The sequence below is a fragment of the Camellia sinensis genome, chromosome 10, assembly GCF_055761805.1.
Source record: "Camellia sinensis isolate YWXY chromosome 10, ASM5576180v1, whole genome shotgun sequence".
Taxonomy (NCBI): Eukaryota; Viridiplantae; Streptophyta; class Magnoliopsida; order Ericales; family Theaceae; genus Camellia; species Camellia sinensis.
In genome coordinates, this window is record NC_138970.1 from 137,910,323 (window position 1) to 137,929,287 (window position 18,965).

At 38.0% G+C, this 18,965-nt stretch overlaps 1 long non-coding RNA gene across 2 annotated transcripts; it reads left to right on the forward strand.

The window, feature by feature from the left end:
* Nucleotides 1-900: 900 nt before the first annotated feature.
* Nucleotides 901-15,923, forward strand: LOC114259409 (uncharacterized). Of its 2 annotated transcripts, none has more exons than XR_003628257.2 (4): nucleotides 901-1,174; nucleotides 1,619-1,653; nucleotides 1,834-1,916; nucleotides 15,481-15,923. It is a non-coding gene; the product is annotated as an uncharacterized LOC114259409 (long non-coding RNA). The 2 variants fall into 2 exon arrangements; XR_003628258.2 differs by lacking the exon at nucleotides 15,481-15,923 and adding an exon at nucleotides 2,091-2,301.
* The last annotated feature ends 3,042 nt before the right edge of the window (nucleotides 15,924-18,965 follow it).

Here is an 18,965-nt window from a genome sequence, read left to right on the forward strand (position 1 = left end):
TGCATTGAGCATTCTTGTATATGTAAAACAATGAAAATGTTTATAGTTTTGAAAAAAATGAGTGAATACCATGATGAATCTGGGTATGAGGTGTGGTATTATTGTTGGCCTGTGTGTTCTTAGTGAAAGTCCAAAAATCCATACGGTTAGGTGTCGGGCCTTTCGATTAGTACTGGTAAAAATGACAATTAGTAGTGCTTATATAGCCTGCTTGTAGACACGTACCTACAGATTCTCAGTGTTGTATCCACTGCCCTGTTTTTTATTGTAAAAGAAATGATTTCATAAATTGTGATATAAACTTGGCATTGCATGATTTTGAAAACACTACAACAAAATGCACCTTTGGCGACTAAATTAGTGACTAAAAAAAATTTAGTTGCCAAAAGTTATGGAATTGGCGGCTAAATTTTTTTTTAGTCGGCAAAAGTACAACATTTAGCTATTAATTTTTTTTAGTAGGGGTATATTGGTTATTAGCGACTAAAAAAAAATTTAGTCGCTAAAAATTGCCAGAATTGGCTACAAAAAAGAATTTTAGTTGCTGTATATTGAGTTTTGGCTACTAAAACCAGTTAAGTCGCCGAATGAAAAATAAAAAATTATTTTTTTACCTTTGGTGACTAAAATTTTGGTCGCCAAAAGCTTATTTTCAGCGACAAAAAGAATTTTAGTCACCTAGGTTGAGTTTTGACTACTAAAATATTTAGTCGCCGAATAGAAAATACAAAATTATTTTTTTTACCTTTGGCGACTAAAATTTTGGTCGCCAAAAATTTATTTTTAGCGACAAAAAGAATTTTAGTTGCCGTAGGTTGAGTTTTGGTGGCTAACATTTTAGTCGCCATTTGAGTTGATTTGGCTAAATAATTTACTCGTTATTACTTACATTTTTGCCGACAAAATTTGAAATTAGTTGCCAAAGCTGCCAAAATTTTAGTAGGAAAATGAAAACCTATTGGCGCCCTCCCAGGTATTCTCCTTTGTTTAGGAATACAGAGCACTATCTCTCTCTCTCTCTCTCTCTCTCTCTCTCTCACACACAAGCACACAATCACCACCAAATCTCACCTTACCTCAGGCGCTTACCACCGGGAAGCATTCGACATCGCAGATTGCCACCGTCACAAATCGCCACTGTTGTAAATCACCACCGCCATGGCCATAATACCAGGTTATATCTCGCTCTTTCTCTCAGTCTCGTGCTCTCTCTCATTCTCGCTCTCGAGCTTGCCGTATCCCCAAATCGTATAAAACTTACCCTATACCCTTTCACTCTTATTTCCCAAATCTGTCTCGATTTTGCTCTCTCTCTCTCTCTCTCTATCGATTTTGCTCTCGATATTCCTCTGTCGATTTTGCTCTGTATCTTGCTCTATAAATCGCCATGGTTGTGTGAATAAGAGACCTCCAACGGTACAAACTCCCTCAATTTCTTTATCTGCTAATCTTTTCGTTCTCTTCCTTTCTCTTTCGGATCTCCTCTCTCTTTGTTTCTTCTTATTTTATGATCTGAATATACTTCTAGGGTTTGGATCGAAACATTAAATGCCTTTGGATGACCAGTTATGTTTTTATGAAATTTAATCTATTTCATTTTTTTTGTTGCATTTTATAGGTCTTTGGATTCATGAAATGGGATGCTCACTATTGGTAAGCATGGATTCCCTCATTTGCTTGATAATTTTGACTATAATATTTTAATAAGTTATTTAGCTGTACACTGACGTATTTTCTGGACTTCAGCAATTGTTTTTGCTGAATTCATTCTTGTTTTCTATTGAAGATACCTGTCTCCATATACTAATTTTAAACTTTTTTGGTTTGTTTCAGTACAAGGAAAACCATCAGAGGCAGTTGTGGATATCCAGTATTCAATGATGCAACAAAATTTGTCCATAGCTAATCAAAAAAAGGTTGGATGACTTCCACACTTTGATTGTTAGTTTTTAATTTCATCTGTTTAAAATTTGTAGTTATTACATAGTCTTGTTTATGTTACTATTAGTATTATTTGTTTATTTTATTGGGGAGAATCACTAGATAAGATATTTAATGTTTTCACAAGCTAAGTTTTTGGATTTGTGCAGCATGATGTATAGATTAGTGATGCAATATACATAGGTGTCGCCATGTACTTGAGATGATTGTTTTGAGGCACTGCTTGTACTTGAATTACTGTACTTGACTATTTCTGAAGTGGACCCTGCTTATATTGGCACATATTTGGGAAATATACATTAGAATTAGCTGATACTTGGATAATATAATTTCAATTATTCAATTACGTTTCAAGATTTTTATATGATTCAATAGTTACATTAAGATAAGGGGGGAACTAAGTAAATTAAAGATAGAGGATGCTTGGCCTAGCAATACACACCACATCACACCACACCACACTATATCTGTGAACTCCCTCCAAGAATCAAGTTAATGTTGTCATTGGTTTCATTGATACTGGTTAGTTTTCTCTCCCTTTCACAGACTAATTGGTTCATTTATTAGACAATGCTACCAATATATGTGTGTACAAATGAGGCATTCTTCATTTATTAGTTCAATTGAGGATGCAAAAAGAGTCTCTGGCTCTTCCTAGGATTAGTAGTTAAAAATTGAACACGAACCAGTCGCTCTGTAGCTAGGGGTCAAGCCCAATAATGGGTTTCTCAAGTTTGATTTAGAAACTCAACAAGTTTCAATAATTTTTGCATGTTGACTGTTATGCTACCTAACATACGACCACCCTCTTTTTTTTTGAACTTGATACCACTTGTTTAAAAATTAAATGCTAAGCAGGACACAAGCGGAGTTCGAGTTGAGTTCCAATTTATGAATATGTTCAACCTTAACTTATCTACCTAACAAGTTTGATCAAATCAAAACAAGTCAAGCTCAACTGTAACAAAGTAGCACCTAATGATTCAATGGGTTTCATATTTAACTGCTAATCTCTCGCGCTCATATTTAACTGCCAACTTGTGTTGTCGATCTGATGATCTAATGATTTTGCGGTGGTCTCAACCATGTTTTTTGGTCCATGGACTTTTATCCAAAGAAAACTATCATTTAAAGCTATTGAATCATTAGAACATTCAGGTCTCTTCACTGATTAATATATCAGAGTTTTTTGAGAGCCCTTAGCCTAATGTCTATTTCTAGTTTGTTTAGAAAAGACATTGCATGAATTACAAAAACTTGTGCATGTTACCTAGCTCAAGCACACTACTATCCCTGTTCTCTTTCATGTAATGTTGTCACCCATGTGACCGCTCTTTGTGCAGGCTACAAAAAGGAGCCTCTTGGGATTTTTACATTTTTTTAGAAACCACTGAGTGCTTCGCTCAAGCTCTTTTGAAGCAGGCTTTGAGTGAGGATCTAGTTTCTGCCCCTTAATCTTGTTTTCACAATTTTTATTTCCAAAATATCAAGGTTAATGTTAAGTCAAATAGGCCAATTTTAGGTAACTAAAACCAGTGTCCCAAAACTAATGCAACATTATTTTTTTCCTGTGCTAAGATAAGCTTAAAACACAACCACAATGGGACTTCAGAACCACTGCTTTGTTTCAAACTGCCACACTAAAGTTAGTCTCCAAATTGTCACAATAAAGAAGAGCAAAAAATATCATTTTGGTTGGCCCAAACTTACTTAGGAAGCTCCTGAAAGTTGGTTATTTCCAGGAATAATTTTATGAATCTTAAGTTTGTTTCTAGTGTTGATGTGCCAATTTTGTATTAAAGTAAAAGAACTATTGGACTACTTAGTAATTTGGGGTTGAAGGAGTACCAATATTTTTCAAAAATTATTTTCTTGGGAAAACGAATTTCATTTTATGCCTATTTCAGTTGTCTTGGTATTGTTTGAATGATGTGTGATACTGATCTCGCCACCATCACCATGTGTAATGATATTATGGTTTTATTGATATGGAATGGACATGTTTTATGATCTTAGTGGCTTTGACTTTGCTTTATCTATTTATTTTTGGCCGTGTTTGTGTATAAATAACATGGTTAGTTGGTGGTTTAACTTCAGGTTTTCTAGTTGGCAAAATTGATGTTCACATTTTACATGGGTTCTCTGTTTTAAGTCCATTCATGACTTTAAATTGTAGTTTTAAGATCAATTGAAATTTAAATCATAAAATAAAAAAGTGTTACCAATTGACAGAGAACGCCCGATTTTGGCTTTGGTCATACTTCTTGATCTCAAAGGGTGAATTGGAAATTCCTACAAAATTGATCTCAAGCTTGGTTGGAGATTATAAAACCTAGCAGATTTATGGCTTTAATAACCATACAATGTTAGTGAAAATTTTTATTCTCTTTGTTAAAGTAGCGTTATTCAGTGTAAAATTGTATGAATCGATATAGAAGTCAAGTGTTCTTTATCCACTATTAAAATTGTGTGTTTAAAATTCATGTTCCATTTTTTCATTAAATCTCTAGTCACAATGCATAGGTTCATAGATGTGGGAAGTAAGTAGATATTCTCTAATAGTTAAGATGTCTTGATGTAATTAACCTTATTTTTTATATTGTGCTGCTAACAGTAATCTGAGAAAATGAGATTATGGAATAGCTATTGGCCAACAAGGCTCTTTTAAGAAACCATGTCCTCTAGGCTTTGGTTATTTCAAAGAGGGCTATGTGAGAAATTCATTGGGCTCAATTGAAAGTCTGTGATCAAGTTTTAAAAAGAAAGGCTTAGATTAGCAAGATTTGCCCCCAAAGAAACCTAGGAAGTACTTTCTAATTTCTTAAAAGAGTAATGTGATTATAGGACTTTGAATTATTCCACAATATTATAATCTTTTAATTCAATTTTTTTAAAGAAAGATAATTGCCCTATTTCAGATCTGTGAGTTTAAACATAGCTTGATACTTTACTGTTCTGTTTTTGTGTTTTGTGTTTTTGTGTTGCGAATGATTTTGCAAGATGGACCTTAATTCTACAAATTCTAAGAATTTTATCCTCATGAAACAAATTAAATCATAGAATAAACCCAACAATTGAGAAATGAATTCCCAGGGAGCACATGAATTTTTCTAGTTAATCACTTTTGAATCCCACCTATTGGCTTGAAGCCTGTACTTATTTTTAGTGAATTTACACATTAATAAAACCCTTTGAATTGTTTCTCTTTTTTTTTTGGGTGAATAAGTCATAAAATAAAAACAAAAACTTACACAAAATACAAGGGGCATGCCCCAGGCCCTAACAGAACTATACAATAACCAATAAAAATTGGATAGCAACAATGCAGATCCGTCCCAGAAAGGATGAGGGCCCACAAGGACCAAAACAAACAACCTGTTAGAACATCAAAAACTTCAACCAATACCTAATAGAAATATGTGCAGAAGCAACAAACAACACCCTAAGCAAAAGAGAAATAGCTGATGCGAGGAGAATGTTCATGGGCCCCATAGACAAAATATGTGGGCCATGAACATACCTTTGAATTCTTTCTGTTTCTTTTTGGTGGAATTTAAGTTAGTTCAGACTAGCACAAGAAGACTTAGCTCAACTGTAGTATACCTTCTAGGTATCTTGCAAGTAGTCATGAACACGAGAAGGACTTGCATTGATTTGTTGGAGAAAATATAATCTGAATGCACAGTGCACAATGTGAATTGTTCTGTCTTCAGATTACTGTTGCAAGGATTAAGATTTAGTCAATAAATTATATTGAAAACAAATGAAATTATGAATTACGTGGCTGTTTAAAAGTTGATATACGAACTTGATTAATTGAATTAGTTGACGACAAGCAGATCAATGAGGATCTTCAATTTGGGACCCCTCTCTTGATTGAAGACTGCATTCAGTTTTTCATATGAGGCTTTGATTGCATATTTCATGTATTGTTGTAGCTGAGAGTAGTTCATTTCCACAACCCTTTGAAATACATTTTTGGACTGAGCAGTGAGACATGAGATTCTTTGACCGTCCACGAGTAACATTGATCCTTCCTTAGCCGTCTTGTTGACAAGTATGGTTTTAGGTATACCAAATATGAATAAGCATATTCGTGGCGTTTGATCTATGATGGCGACTATCAAATATTTGATTTATGATTGTAATTATCAATTAAATATGTAGTCTCTTGAGTTTGTTGAGAATAAAGAATGCAAAAATGGTGTTGCAAGCGTGTACTGAAAAGCTTATGTTATGTCGGTTTTCATTATAGTACGACACATAAATAGCTGTAGCACAAGCACATGTATGGTGCCTGTCTAATAATTAACATAAATTTGGACTCTCTCTCTGTGATAATGTTTATAGGAGGAGAGGTAGGTTATCATCTTAGCATTCACTGTTGCCATTTTTGTGTTATTATTATTACCATAATGGTTAGTACAATAAGCCTTACTAGTTTTTGGTGTTTGGTGTTGCTTTTGTAAGTATTATGCATCAAGAGCACCATAGCCTATTTAAAAGGGATTAAATTAAAACCAGAGGTGGAGCTTTATGTTAATCAATTTATTGAACAACCTATAGCTAGATCCATAAGTGGCTTGCTATGCTAGTGTTGTTGCTCTTTATGAAATTTGTTAACCCTTTTTTTTTGTTAACTAATATACTGAAGTGCCTCTGGGAAAGAGGTGGGAGTCCAAATTGGGTTCAATTTACCACTAAGTTACAAGTCTCATTGGTGAAGATTTACGGCGTTACGGGGGTGAAAATTTAAAACAGCCTCTGAACCGCCTTGTGGCTAACACGAGCAGCTTCCACATGCCAAATATGACTTGTGACAAGTGATGGAATTTTATTCGGACCCGTAGGTTGGGAGTTAGAGCTGAATATGCCAAAATCTTAGTCAAAAAATGGCGTTTCTAGGGCAAAAATTCAAAACAGCCCCTGAACTGTCATGTGGCTGACACGAACAGGTTTCCCATGCCAAATATGACTTGTGACAACTGATGGAATGTTATTTGAACTCGGAGATTGAAATTTAGAGCGGAATACGCCCAAAACTTAGTCGAAAAAGGTCGTTTCGGGGGCAAAAATTCAAAACAGCCCCCGAATTGCCGTGTGGCCAACGCGAACAGGTTCCCCATGCCAAATATGACTTGCGGCAACTGATGGAATGTTATTCGAACCCGTAGGTTGGGATTTAGAGCTGAATACGCCAAAAACTTAGTCGAAAAACGGTATTTCGGGGGCAAAAATTCAAAACAGCCCCCGAACCGCCGTGTGGCTGACAGAAACAGCTTCCCTATGCCAAGTATGCCTTATGACCATTGACGGAATGTTATTCGGACCCATAAGTTGGGATTAGAGCCCTATACGCACAAAACTTGGTCGAAAAATGGCGTTTCAGGGCCAAAAATTCAAAACAACCCCCGAACCACCGTGTGGCCAACACAAACAGCTTCCCCATGCCGAATATGACTTATGACAACTGACGAAATGTTATTTGGACCTGTAGGTTGGGAGTTAGAGCCGAATACGCCCAAAACTTAGTCGAAAAATGGTGTTTCAGGGGAGAAAATTCAAAACGGCCCGCGAACCGCCGTGTGGTTGACACAAACAGCTTTCCCATGCCAAATATGACTTGTGACAACTAACGGAATGATATTCAGACCCGTACATTGGGATTTAAAGCCGAATACGCCCAAAACTTTGTCGAAAAGGGTGTTTCGGGGGCGAAAATTCAAAACAGCCCCCGAACGGCCGTGTGGCTGACACGGGCAACTTCCAAATGCAAATTATGACTTGTGACAACTGACGAAATGTTATTCAGACCCGTAGGCTGGGAGTTAGAGCCGAATACGCCCAAAACTTTGTCGAAAAAGAGCGTTTTGGGGGCAAAAATTCAAAACAGCCCCTGAACTGTCGTGTGACTGACACGGGAAGCTACCCAGTGCCAAATATGACTTCTAAGAACTGACAGAATGTTATTCAGACCAGTAGGTTGGGAGTTAGAGCCGAATACGCCCAAAACTTAGTTGAAAAATGGCGTTTCGGGGGAAAAAATTCAAAACAGCTCCTGAACCGCCGTGTGGCTGACACGGGCAGCTTCCCCATGCCAAATATGGCTTGTTACAATTGACGGAATATTATTCGGACACGTAGGTTGGGATTTAGAGCCGAATACGCCCAAAACTTAGTCGAAAAATGGCGTCTCGGGGGTGAAAATTCAAAACAGCTCCCGAACCGCCATGTGGCTGACACGGGCAGCTTCCCCATGCCAAATATGACTTGTGACAATTGACGGAATGTTATTTGGACTAGTAGGTTGGGAGTTAGAATCAAATACACCCAAAACTTAGTTGAAAAATGGCGTTTCGGGGGCGAAAATTCAAAACAGCTCCTGAATCGCCGTGTGGCTGACACGGGCGGCTTCCCCATGCCAAATATGACTTGTGACAATAGATAGAATGTTTTTTGGACCAGTAGGTTGAGAGTTAGAGCCGAGTACGGCCAAAATTTAGTCGAAAAATGGCGTTACAGCGGTGAAAATTCAGAACAGCCTCTGAATCATTGTGTGGCTGACACAGGTAGCTTCCCTATGCCAAATATGAATTGTGATAAGTGACGGAATGTTATTCGGACCCATAGGTTGGGAGTTAGAGCCGAATACGCCCAAAATTTAGTTGAAAAATGGCGTTTCAGCGGCGAAATTTCAAAACAGCCCCCGAACCACCGTATAGCTGGCACAACCAGCTTCCCCATACCAAATATGACTTGTAACAACTGACGGAATGTTATTTGGACCCGCACGTTGGGATTTAGAGCCGAATACACCCAAAATTTAGTCGAAAAACGGCGTTACGGGGGTGAAAATTTAAAACAGCCTCTGAACTACCGTGTGGCTGACATGGGCAGCTTCCATATGCCAAATATGACTTGTGACAATTGACAGAATTTTATTTGGACCCGTAGGTTGGGAGTTAGTGCCGAATACGCCCAAAACTTAGTCAAAAAATGGCATTTCAGGAGCAAAAATTCAAAATAGCCTTCGAACCGTTGTGTGGATGAGACGAACAGCTTCTCCATGCCAAATATGACCTGGGACAACTGACGGAATGTTATTTGGACCCGTAGGTTGGGATTTAGAGCCGAATACGCCCAAAACTTAGTTGAAAAGGGGCATTTCGGGGGCGAAAATTCAAAACAGCCCCCGAACTGTCGTGTGGCTAACACGAACAACTTCCCCATTCCAAATATGACTTGTGGCAACTGATGAAATGTTATCAGACCCGTAGGTTGGGATTTAGAGCCGAATACGCTCAAAACTTAGTCGAAAAAGGGCGTTTCGTGGGCGAAAATTCAAAACAGCACCCGAACCGCTGTGTGGCCGACACAAACAGCTTCCCCATGCCAAGTATGACTTATGACAACTGACGGAATGTTATTCGGACCCGTAGGTTGGGATTAGAGCCAAATACGCCCAAAACTTTGTCGAGAAATGGCAATTTGGGTGCAAAAATTCAAAACAGCCCCCGAACCGCCGTGTGGCCAACACGAACAGCTTCCCCATGCCAATTATGACTTATGACAACTGACGGAATATTATTCGGTCTCGTAGGTTGGGAGTTAGAGCCGAATATGTCCAAAACTTAGTTGAAAAAGGGCGTTTCGGGGGTGAAAATTCAAAACAGCCCTCGAATCGTCGTGTGGTTGACATGGACAGCTTTCCCATGCCAAATATGACTCGTGACAACTGATGGAATGTTATTCAGACCCGTACGTTGGGATTTGGAGCCGAATACGCCAAAAACATTGTCGAAAAAGGGTGTTTCGGGGGCGAAAATTCAAAACAGCCCCTGAACCGCTGTGTGGCTGACATGGGCAGCTTCCCCATGCCAAATATGACTTATGACAACTGATGGAATGTTATTCAGACTCGTAGGTTGGGAGTTAGAGCCGAATACACCCAAAACTTTGTCGAAAAAGAGCGTTTCGGGGGCAAAAATTCAAAACAGCCCCCAAACTGCTGTGTGGCTGACACGGGTAGCTTCCTCATGCCAAATATGACTTGTGACAACTGATGAAATATTATTCGGACCCGTAGGTTGGGATTTAGAGCCGAATACACCCAAAACTTAGTCGAAAAAAGGGCGTTTCGGGGCAAAAGTTCAAAACAACTCTCGAACCGCCGTGTAGCTGACACGGGCAGCTTCCCCTAGCCAAATATGACTTCTGAGAGCTGATAGAATGTTATTCGGACTCGTAGGTTGGGATTTAGAGCCGGGTACTCCCAAAACTTAAGCTAGGTTTGGCATCTTAAAAAAGTCAAAAAGTCACTATCCTATTTAAGTCATATCATCTTATTTAAGTCACATCACCCTCTACCATATCACTTCAAACTTAACCCATATTTTATAAAAATTCAAAAAATGCACTTATTTAGAACTTCCCAAACAACCTCTTAGTCGAAAAAGGGCGTTTCGGGGGCGAAAATTCAAAACAGCTCCCGAACCGTCATGTGGCTGACACGGGCAGCTTCCCCATGCCAAATATGACTTGTGACAACTGACAGAATGTTATTCGAACCCTGTAGGTTGGGATTTAGAGCCGAATACGCCGAAAACTTAGTCAAAAACGAGCATTTCGGGGGTGTAGACACCCAATTTTTTACCGTCCTCAAGACTTGGACGTCATCGTTTGAACACTCGATGATCATCCATGATCGTGTTCGTTTTGAGTTCTCGGAGGTCTCGACTATGCGCCTCGCCTCAAGATCTCTCAACTTATGTGTTTTTTGCTTGGTCATGGACTAAACACTTGTGTTTTTGCTTCTAAGGGCAGGGAATGGCTTGTTGGCCATCCCCACAGCTCACCGGTCATGGCTTGAGGCCACTGGCCCTGTTTTCTTGCTACCGGCCAAAGGTATTGGCCGGTCGGTATTGTTTTTGGTCGGCCGACCATTGTTTTGGTCAATCGGCCACTTTTTCTGGCCGAGACCTTTTCTTCGCCTTTTTCAGGCATTATGCATACCAGCTGTGCCAGCTGGTAAGCACAGACCCTGCCCTCCATACACGTGTATGGAGGTTCTGCACCCTTGTTTTAAGCTTCTTGAGGAAGCTTGAACCTTTTGAACCCTTGTTTTAGCTTCTTGAGGAAATTTGAACCTTTTGAACCTTTATTTTAGCTTTTTGAGGAAGTTTGAACCTTTTGAACCTTTGTTTTAGCTTCTTGAGGAAGTTTGAACCTCTTGAACCTTTGCTCTAGCTTCTCCAAGAAGCTTGAACCTTTTACTCTAGCTTTTCCAAGAAGCTTGACCCTTTTGCTCTAGCTTCTCCAAGAAGCTTGAACCCTCCTCTTTCTCTATAAGAGAAGGCCTCCCTCTCCTTTAGAGAGGTTGAAAATTTTTTCTAAGGCACAAGAGATATATCTCTCTTTATATCTCTATATTTTGAATTCAAAAGAGTGAGATTCTTGGCCCCTTTGCACACCACCTCACAACCACACAGCTCCACCATTCATCTAAGGTTCTTGGAGAGTATTTTCAGAGGTTAAAGTGCTGGTTTTTGGTCCAAGAACCTGCTGGTTTTGCTGAGCTACAAGGGTAACTCCTTTTTCCTCTTTATTCCCCATTTTTGCACAAGATTTTAGCCTATCTTGCATGCTGTTTTGAGCTTAGTGTATAACTGATAAAAGTTTTATTTTTTCATGCTTTTAATCTTTGTTTAAGATCACTTTTGTATTTGGGTTTGTTTACCCCCTCTTAGGCCTTGTTTGGCCTCATTTTTGTGCCTTTTTTTGTGAGCTTCGGGACTACCTTGTATTGGCCTTCTCACCACTGAAATCCAAAGGGATTTCAGTGGTGGGGATGGTGTTTTGAGGTCCTAAGAAGGAGAGGGTCATCCCCTCTCCTTTGTTGTCTTGTTTACTGGCATATTTGGCCTATCAAAGGAGCATATGTTTATATCATTTGGAGGCCTATTTCAGGCACTTTTTGGTGACTTTTGAGACCAACCTAGCCTCTGTCCATGGCTTGTTTGGTCCCCTTTTGTTTGCCTCTTGCATGTGTAGAGTAATCCCTTTCATAGCTTATCAAAGTAGCACATCATTCTTGCATGTATTGACCATGTTTCAGCGGGCTTTTGGTAATATTTTGGCATGCCATGATTCTGTTTTTGGCTGGTTTGGTGGCCCCTCACATGCTTCATAGGCTTGTAGTGTAAATCATGCTTACTAGCTCACATTGCATGTTGTTTTGGCCCCCTATTATAGCACCTTTTGGCCACACTCCAAACATGTTTTGGGCTTCCCTAGCTCTATTTTTAGGCCTCTTGGCCGATTGGTGCTTGCCATGCATGGTTGTAGTGTAATAGCCTTGCTTACCTTTGAGTTTTGGGGTCCCTTGCATGTGTTGCTTGAGGCATTTTAGTGTTTGGCATCATTGAATATGATATTTCAGAGTTTATAGGTGTGCCATATTCTCATGTTTATCATGCCTTCAATGTGTTTGAGAGTTGTGCTTTTATACCCCATTTGTGAGCCATTGCATGAGCTTCATTTTGGTGCATGTCAAGCCATCATTTTAGTCCATTTGGCCACTGATTTTGGTATGCTTGAGAGCTACCCATGTTAGTGTAAGTCCATCTCACCATGTTGTTGCATGCTTGTTTCATTTTGCATGTTGTTGCATGCTATACATTTTCATATGTTTAGGTTGTATGCCTATTACCTATTGCCTATTGTGTGCTTGTGTTGCTTTGTTAAGTTCATCATGCATGTATTACATTGGTCTAAATATACTTGCCTTTGTATGTTATTAAATGTTAGCCTATTGACATGTTGTTGCATGTTCATCCATCTTGCATACTTGTTAAGTTACATGCTTGTTTGCATGCTTGTCTTTGCATATTGTTATATGCTAGTTGCCTTGTATAGCATTGTTGCTTACATGCTCATGTTGCATTAGTTTGCTTGCATGCTTAGGTTTCATAGCATTGTGTGCGCATCCCTTGCCTCTTGAATCAATCATGATAGAGGTTGGGGCCCTTCTGTGTTTTTGTGTATTTCATTTGATATCAAATTGCACACTTGCCGCCTTTGGCCATCATGCATTGAAATGTGTGATTGGTGGCCCGAGGGTCGAGAACCAAGCCCTCTTGAGTTCATAGCATGATAGGGAGGGTGGTCGTGCATACATTGTCTTGTAAATTCCTTGCCATGCGCTGTCTGTCCTCTGCTGCAGCAAAAAACAGAGTTCTGCAGGAATAGATGGCCGGTCGGCAACTTTCAGTGCCGGCCAACTATCAATACCCAGCCAGTGGTCCCATTTTTGGTCGATGACCGTATTTCCATGGCTGGTGGTGTTTTCTCTCGGCCGGTGGCATCCCAAAGTGTTCAGGGAATGGTTCAGAAACAACCTTAGGATTTTCACAATTATCAGAGGTGCAGAACAGTGCAAACAGACGCAACAGAGGCATGGCAACGGGTTTCCGAGCAAGGCAAATTGAGCATGCATCATCCAATCATTTCGAGGCGGAGCTATGACGGCCTTTTGAATTTCATACTTATTTTATTTTGTAATTAATTCGTTAATTAATTAAGGGACTGTAATAATTAATTAGATAGAGTAGTTAATTATCTATTGGGTTTGTATTATTCTTTCGGACCCTCCGTCGAGAGGGCGAATTTGTAATAAGTGTGCGTGCGTGTGTGAATGTCTTCCAACCCCACGTCTTTCTCCCTTTTATTTACTAGCTTTTGATGGTTAGTTTAGGGCATGTTTCAATTAGCATACTTATGCTCGCATGTTTGCATCATTCATATGTATTGCATGTACCGGGCTTGGCGCATCATGCTAACTGTATTATGTTTCAATTCCAACTTGAATACGTGTATCGAGTTGCCGCATTTCACATACCATTCTTAGAATAGCCGAGCCTATTTTAGTTGCATTTTGCATGTGTTGCATTAGCCATCCTAACATGAACTAGGATCATGCATGATTCCTAACTAGTTTCTTGTTTTGGCTCGGAATACTAGGTAAGTTTTTTATGCTTTAGCATCTTACATGAGTGTGAGTTTTGCCATGATAGCATGCTTACCATGACGCTATGTGCTTATGTGATATAACTGCCTGAATGCCTATGGGTGAAGGTTGGGTTGCTTGAATTAGAATAATTCGTCGAAACCCATGTTTTAGCCTACTTGCGAGTAGCAAACTTCAAACCATTTTAAAAAACAAACGGATATGCGATGTTTTGTTCCAACTTGGGCAATCTAGTCTATACTTGTATGCTGTGCGTATCACATAGTAATTCTAGGCTAATAACCGGAATAAGAACGCATAATGTTTTCAAAACTCGATATCATGCTTAGTACAGGCCGATCTTCGGATCGGGCGAGCGGGGGTGCTCATAGCTGACCTTTTTCAATCGTACCCAAGTTCCCGAGCCGAGGCAACTTTGGTGATGACGGACACGTGGCCTAAGGCAACAAGTCAAGGTTCCCTAAATTCCCCTAAAATAAATATTTAGGTGGCGACTCTATATCTGGCAGAGCAGTCCATGTTTGGCACTTCTTTCTAAAAATCTGTTTTCCAAAACAATTTGCCGGACTTAGACTCTTTGGTGATTTATCAATCTTGCATTGCACTTTGCGAGATCAGATTAAGAACCGTGACATTGAGTCTGAACTGTAGTGAGCCCCAATGAACAAAACGGGATTTCCTCTCGGGACGTTCGGGGACGTCTACAGGGGGCGAAACTTCAAAACAGCCCCGAACCTCCATGTGACTCTCACGGCCAGCTTTCCCATGACAAATAGGACTTGTGACAACTGACGGAATGTATTGGAGATGTATAGTAATGGAAAATTATGGGAAAAATATTCAAAAACCAATATTAACTCAGTTTACACTTTGTTATATTATATTAATTTCTTGAACATACACAAGTGTGTTATATTATATTTAAGCTTTCATACAAGTATCAAACCGTGAATGGTGTTTCGGAGGCCATGTGCTTCATGAGATATCAAGTATTCTTCCTTTGATGAACCATTTATAGGTGTCTCAACATACATTTCTACATATTTCCTTTTATGATTAAACTTTATTTTTGTTATTATTTTTCTCATATGTTCTAATATCCTGAATGAAATGGCACTGACAGACATTAATAAGTAGGGATGGTTTTATATCCAATCTAATGATTCAAGTGCCTTTTGCAAACAAATAATGAGGAAGTTGGTAAAAAGAATACTTTCTATTCACATTGGGCTTTGATATTAGTTTAGCCACAGAATTTGGATACATGTTGCATACAAATAGAAGATTGTTACATTAGCTTTATGTTAGTAATGAAAGATTTAGTAATGATTGTTCTGCAGTTAATAATGTTCCTTATAACAAAAGACTTTAGAAAGACTGTAGAAAGATTGATAATTGATTCATCATGGAAGGTTACTTCTTTGATATGTTATTTGTCACTTGTTGCAAAATTCATTCATGAAGTTGGGCATTTTTGGGTCAAATTCTAATGTTTTTTTTTTTGTTTTTTGTAGATGACTTTGTTGCGTGGACTTCCAGAGAAATATTTTGGTGTATAGAAAAGAAATTGTAGTTTTGTATAGAAGTAATATAATACTTTTGTCGTCCTCGGCTTTTGTGCGGTTAACTATTACTGATACAGAAAACTTTTGGTAGCCAATAGCTAATTACTGGCATGGTACATAGACTGCATTTTGTCGTCATACATATATATGATTTTTTTTCATGGTAAATAGATGTACTTTTGTCTTGGTACATACATCACCTTTTGTCGTGGTACTGATTACGATGGTAATTTGTACCATGCCAAATGGTCATTTCACATGGTAGTAAATGTAATTTTGGTATATAGAGGGCTTTGCTTTTTGTATGATTCTATATTTTGTATGGAATTATTATTTTAGTTTGGACAATAGTTGGTTTGTATGTACTTGGACAGTTAAAGTTATTTATTTTTTGTATACGGATGCAGATTATGGAATGATTGATAGTTTATGTATCATTTTATTTATATACGTATTACAGGTTGCATGAAATACAGACAGGTTATGGATACATTATAATATTTGCAATAAAACATAATATCATGTTTTTGTCGACAAAGCGTTTTGTAGCCAAAAAAAAAAAAAAAAAAAATCAAACATTTGGTGACTAAACATTTTGTAGCCAAAAAAAGAAAATCAAACATTTGGCGACTAAACATTTTGTAGCAAAAATAAAATCAAACATTTGGTAACTAAAAGTTTTGTAGCCAAAAGAAAATCAAACATTTGGCTACGAAAAGTTTTGTAGCCAAAAGAAAATCAAACATTTGGCCACTAAATTATTTCGTAGCTAAAAACAAAAGTTGAAGAATAAAAACACTTTTGCCGACTAAAAATTTAGTAGCAAAAAATGTGGGAGTTTAGGCAACTAAATTTTTAGTAGCCAAAACAAATACTATTTGCCGACTAAAATTTTAGTAACCAAAACATTAGTATTTACTTTAGACGACTAATAAATTTAGTAGCTAAAACTTTTATCGCGACTAAATCTTTGGTCGTTAACAATAATTGAGGCTTTGGTCGGCGAAAATGTATTATTTAATTAATTTTCTAACCTTTTGGCGACTAAATATTTAGTCGGCAAATGAATACATTTGGCGACTAAAATAAGTTTAGTCGCCAATTAGCTTTCCCGACTACTGTTTGGCTACTAATTTTGTAACTAAAAAATTTAGTCGCTAAATCCCATCGGCGACAAAGAATCTTCACTTTTGGCGACTAAAAACTTAGTCGCCAAAAGTGAAAATTCTTGTAGTGAAAGAGATATACAATGTTTTGGCACGAGCATTGTATATGCATTCACCTTATAACTTTATTAAGATTATACACTATGTTAGAGTATCTCTGTTGGGTTTTGGCTCACCCTATGTAGAAAACCATTTTCAGGAGTTAATGATATGCCTCTGCCAAGGCCGTAGCTTGGGAGGACTTAGAGCCAAGAGTTTCCGTTTTGTGTTATTGTTGTAACTATTTTTATACAAACATAGGGCTTAAACTGTATTGAGTTAAAACTCACTTTTGTTGTAACCAAGTATCGTCGTGGAAAGTCATAGCCATTAGGGCATTGATATATCTATTTTACTTTTATTTCATACCATTAACTTATGACACATGCTATAGATCCAGGGTTAGGACTTGTGAATGTGTAACCGCATGTATTACCCTTTGTACAATGGAATCATATGAATGGAAGGACACTATATTCAGAATTGTATTGTTATTTAATAATTGTCATAAGATGAATAATGGTTATTATTTTGGGATATTATAGGAACCCTAGTTGAAAATGTTTACTATTTATGCTTTTAGATTGATAAAGACTTTTTCGTATAAATGTGCTGAAAATGAAGTTCGTTTCTTTTTTTTCTTTCTTTCTTCCACACACAGATGACCCATTATCTATACAAAAATATGCTACCAATTTTTTTTTTTTATAAAAAAAATGGGATCTAGTGGTCTGGTTCCAAATCTAGAAGAAATAGTGGTTTCGTTCCAAATCAAGTGGGGAGAGAGAGAGAGAGAGAGAGAGAAATGATTTTCTTCAAACTTCAATGACGCAAAGAGAGCTCGATTGATGCCTCTACGATGTTGAAGCTTTAGGTTTAATCTAGACAAATCTACAAAATAAACACAGATTTATACATACATATATATATATATATATATAAACACAAATCTATACATATATACATATATATACAAACCATTTCTAGTGAGAAGCACTCCGGAAATAGAGTTCAATCTCACTTAAGAACTCAGCAACAAGAGAAATGTAGCTTGGACTTGTTCAATCATTGTCGTCGTCCAACGACTGTGGTGGAGGAGGACGAGCAATTAGTGGAGGGTCGACACCTAATCGCCTTCTCAAACCCTTGCATCTTCAGACGATCCGATCTCGATTCCACCCTCCAAAAGTGAGATCGGCACCCTATCGAAGAACCCTAAGTACAATGCTATAGATGTGGCAGAGAGAGAGAGAGAGAATGAGGCCTGCGAGTTCGCCGTCATCGGTTTTGCTACCAAATCTGATTTATTCGAATCATTTTTAAAATAATACAGATCTAGTAGCGGTAGAGCTGCGATGGGTGCTGTGAAAAGAGTTGAGGGATAGATTTAGAGAGTGAAACCCTAGCTATGGTGGTGGCAATGGTTGGTAGCTGTGGTGCTGGCTGGTAGTGAAGGCGATGACGGTGGTGGGTGAGAGTTAGGCCTCGTTTGTTTGGGGGTTATAGAGAAGGGATTGGGATTGATAGTGAGGTAGGACCCACTATATGTCATGCTCGTTTTGAGAGATGTGGAAGAAACTCCTAATCCCTTGGTATTAGGATAAGTCTTGGAAAGGGGATTGAGATGAAAGAGGCGGAAGTGGTATTAGAATTTTAGTCTACCGGGCTATTTATTTATTTATTTTTACATGTTGACCATTTTTTTTGGAACATTAATGTTTAATTTTTTGTATTTTTTGTTAAGTAAAAAATCATTGTTTTATTTGTTTTATCTTTTTCTAGAAAGTTTTTTTATTTTTTTATTTTTTACATATTGGGCATTTTTTTTTTGAACATTAATGTTTAATGTTTTTGTATTTTTATTTGTTTTATTTTTATGGAAATATTTTTATTTTTACATGTTGGGTATTTTTTTTTGAACATTAATGTTTTTGTATTTTTTTTATTTGTTTTATTATTTTATATAAAAATAATTTAACAATCCCTACACCAACAATTATCATCAAAACAAACACAATTTTACTTAATCCCCTCACTATTAATCCCCTCACTATGAGTCTCCTCCATTCTATCTCTGAAAACAAACAGGGCCTTAGAGAGAGTACGTCGTCGTAGAGAAGAAAGAGAGAGAGGGCGTACGGAGGAGGGTAGCAGAGCTCTGGTCCTAGAGAGAGAGAGATGATGGAGCGCTATGTGTGTGTGTGTGTGTGTGTGTGTGTGTGTGTGTGT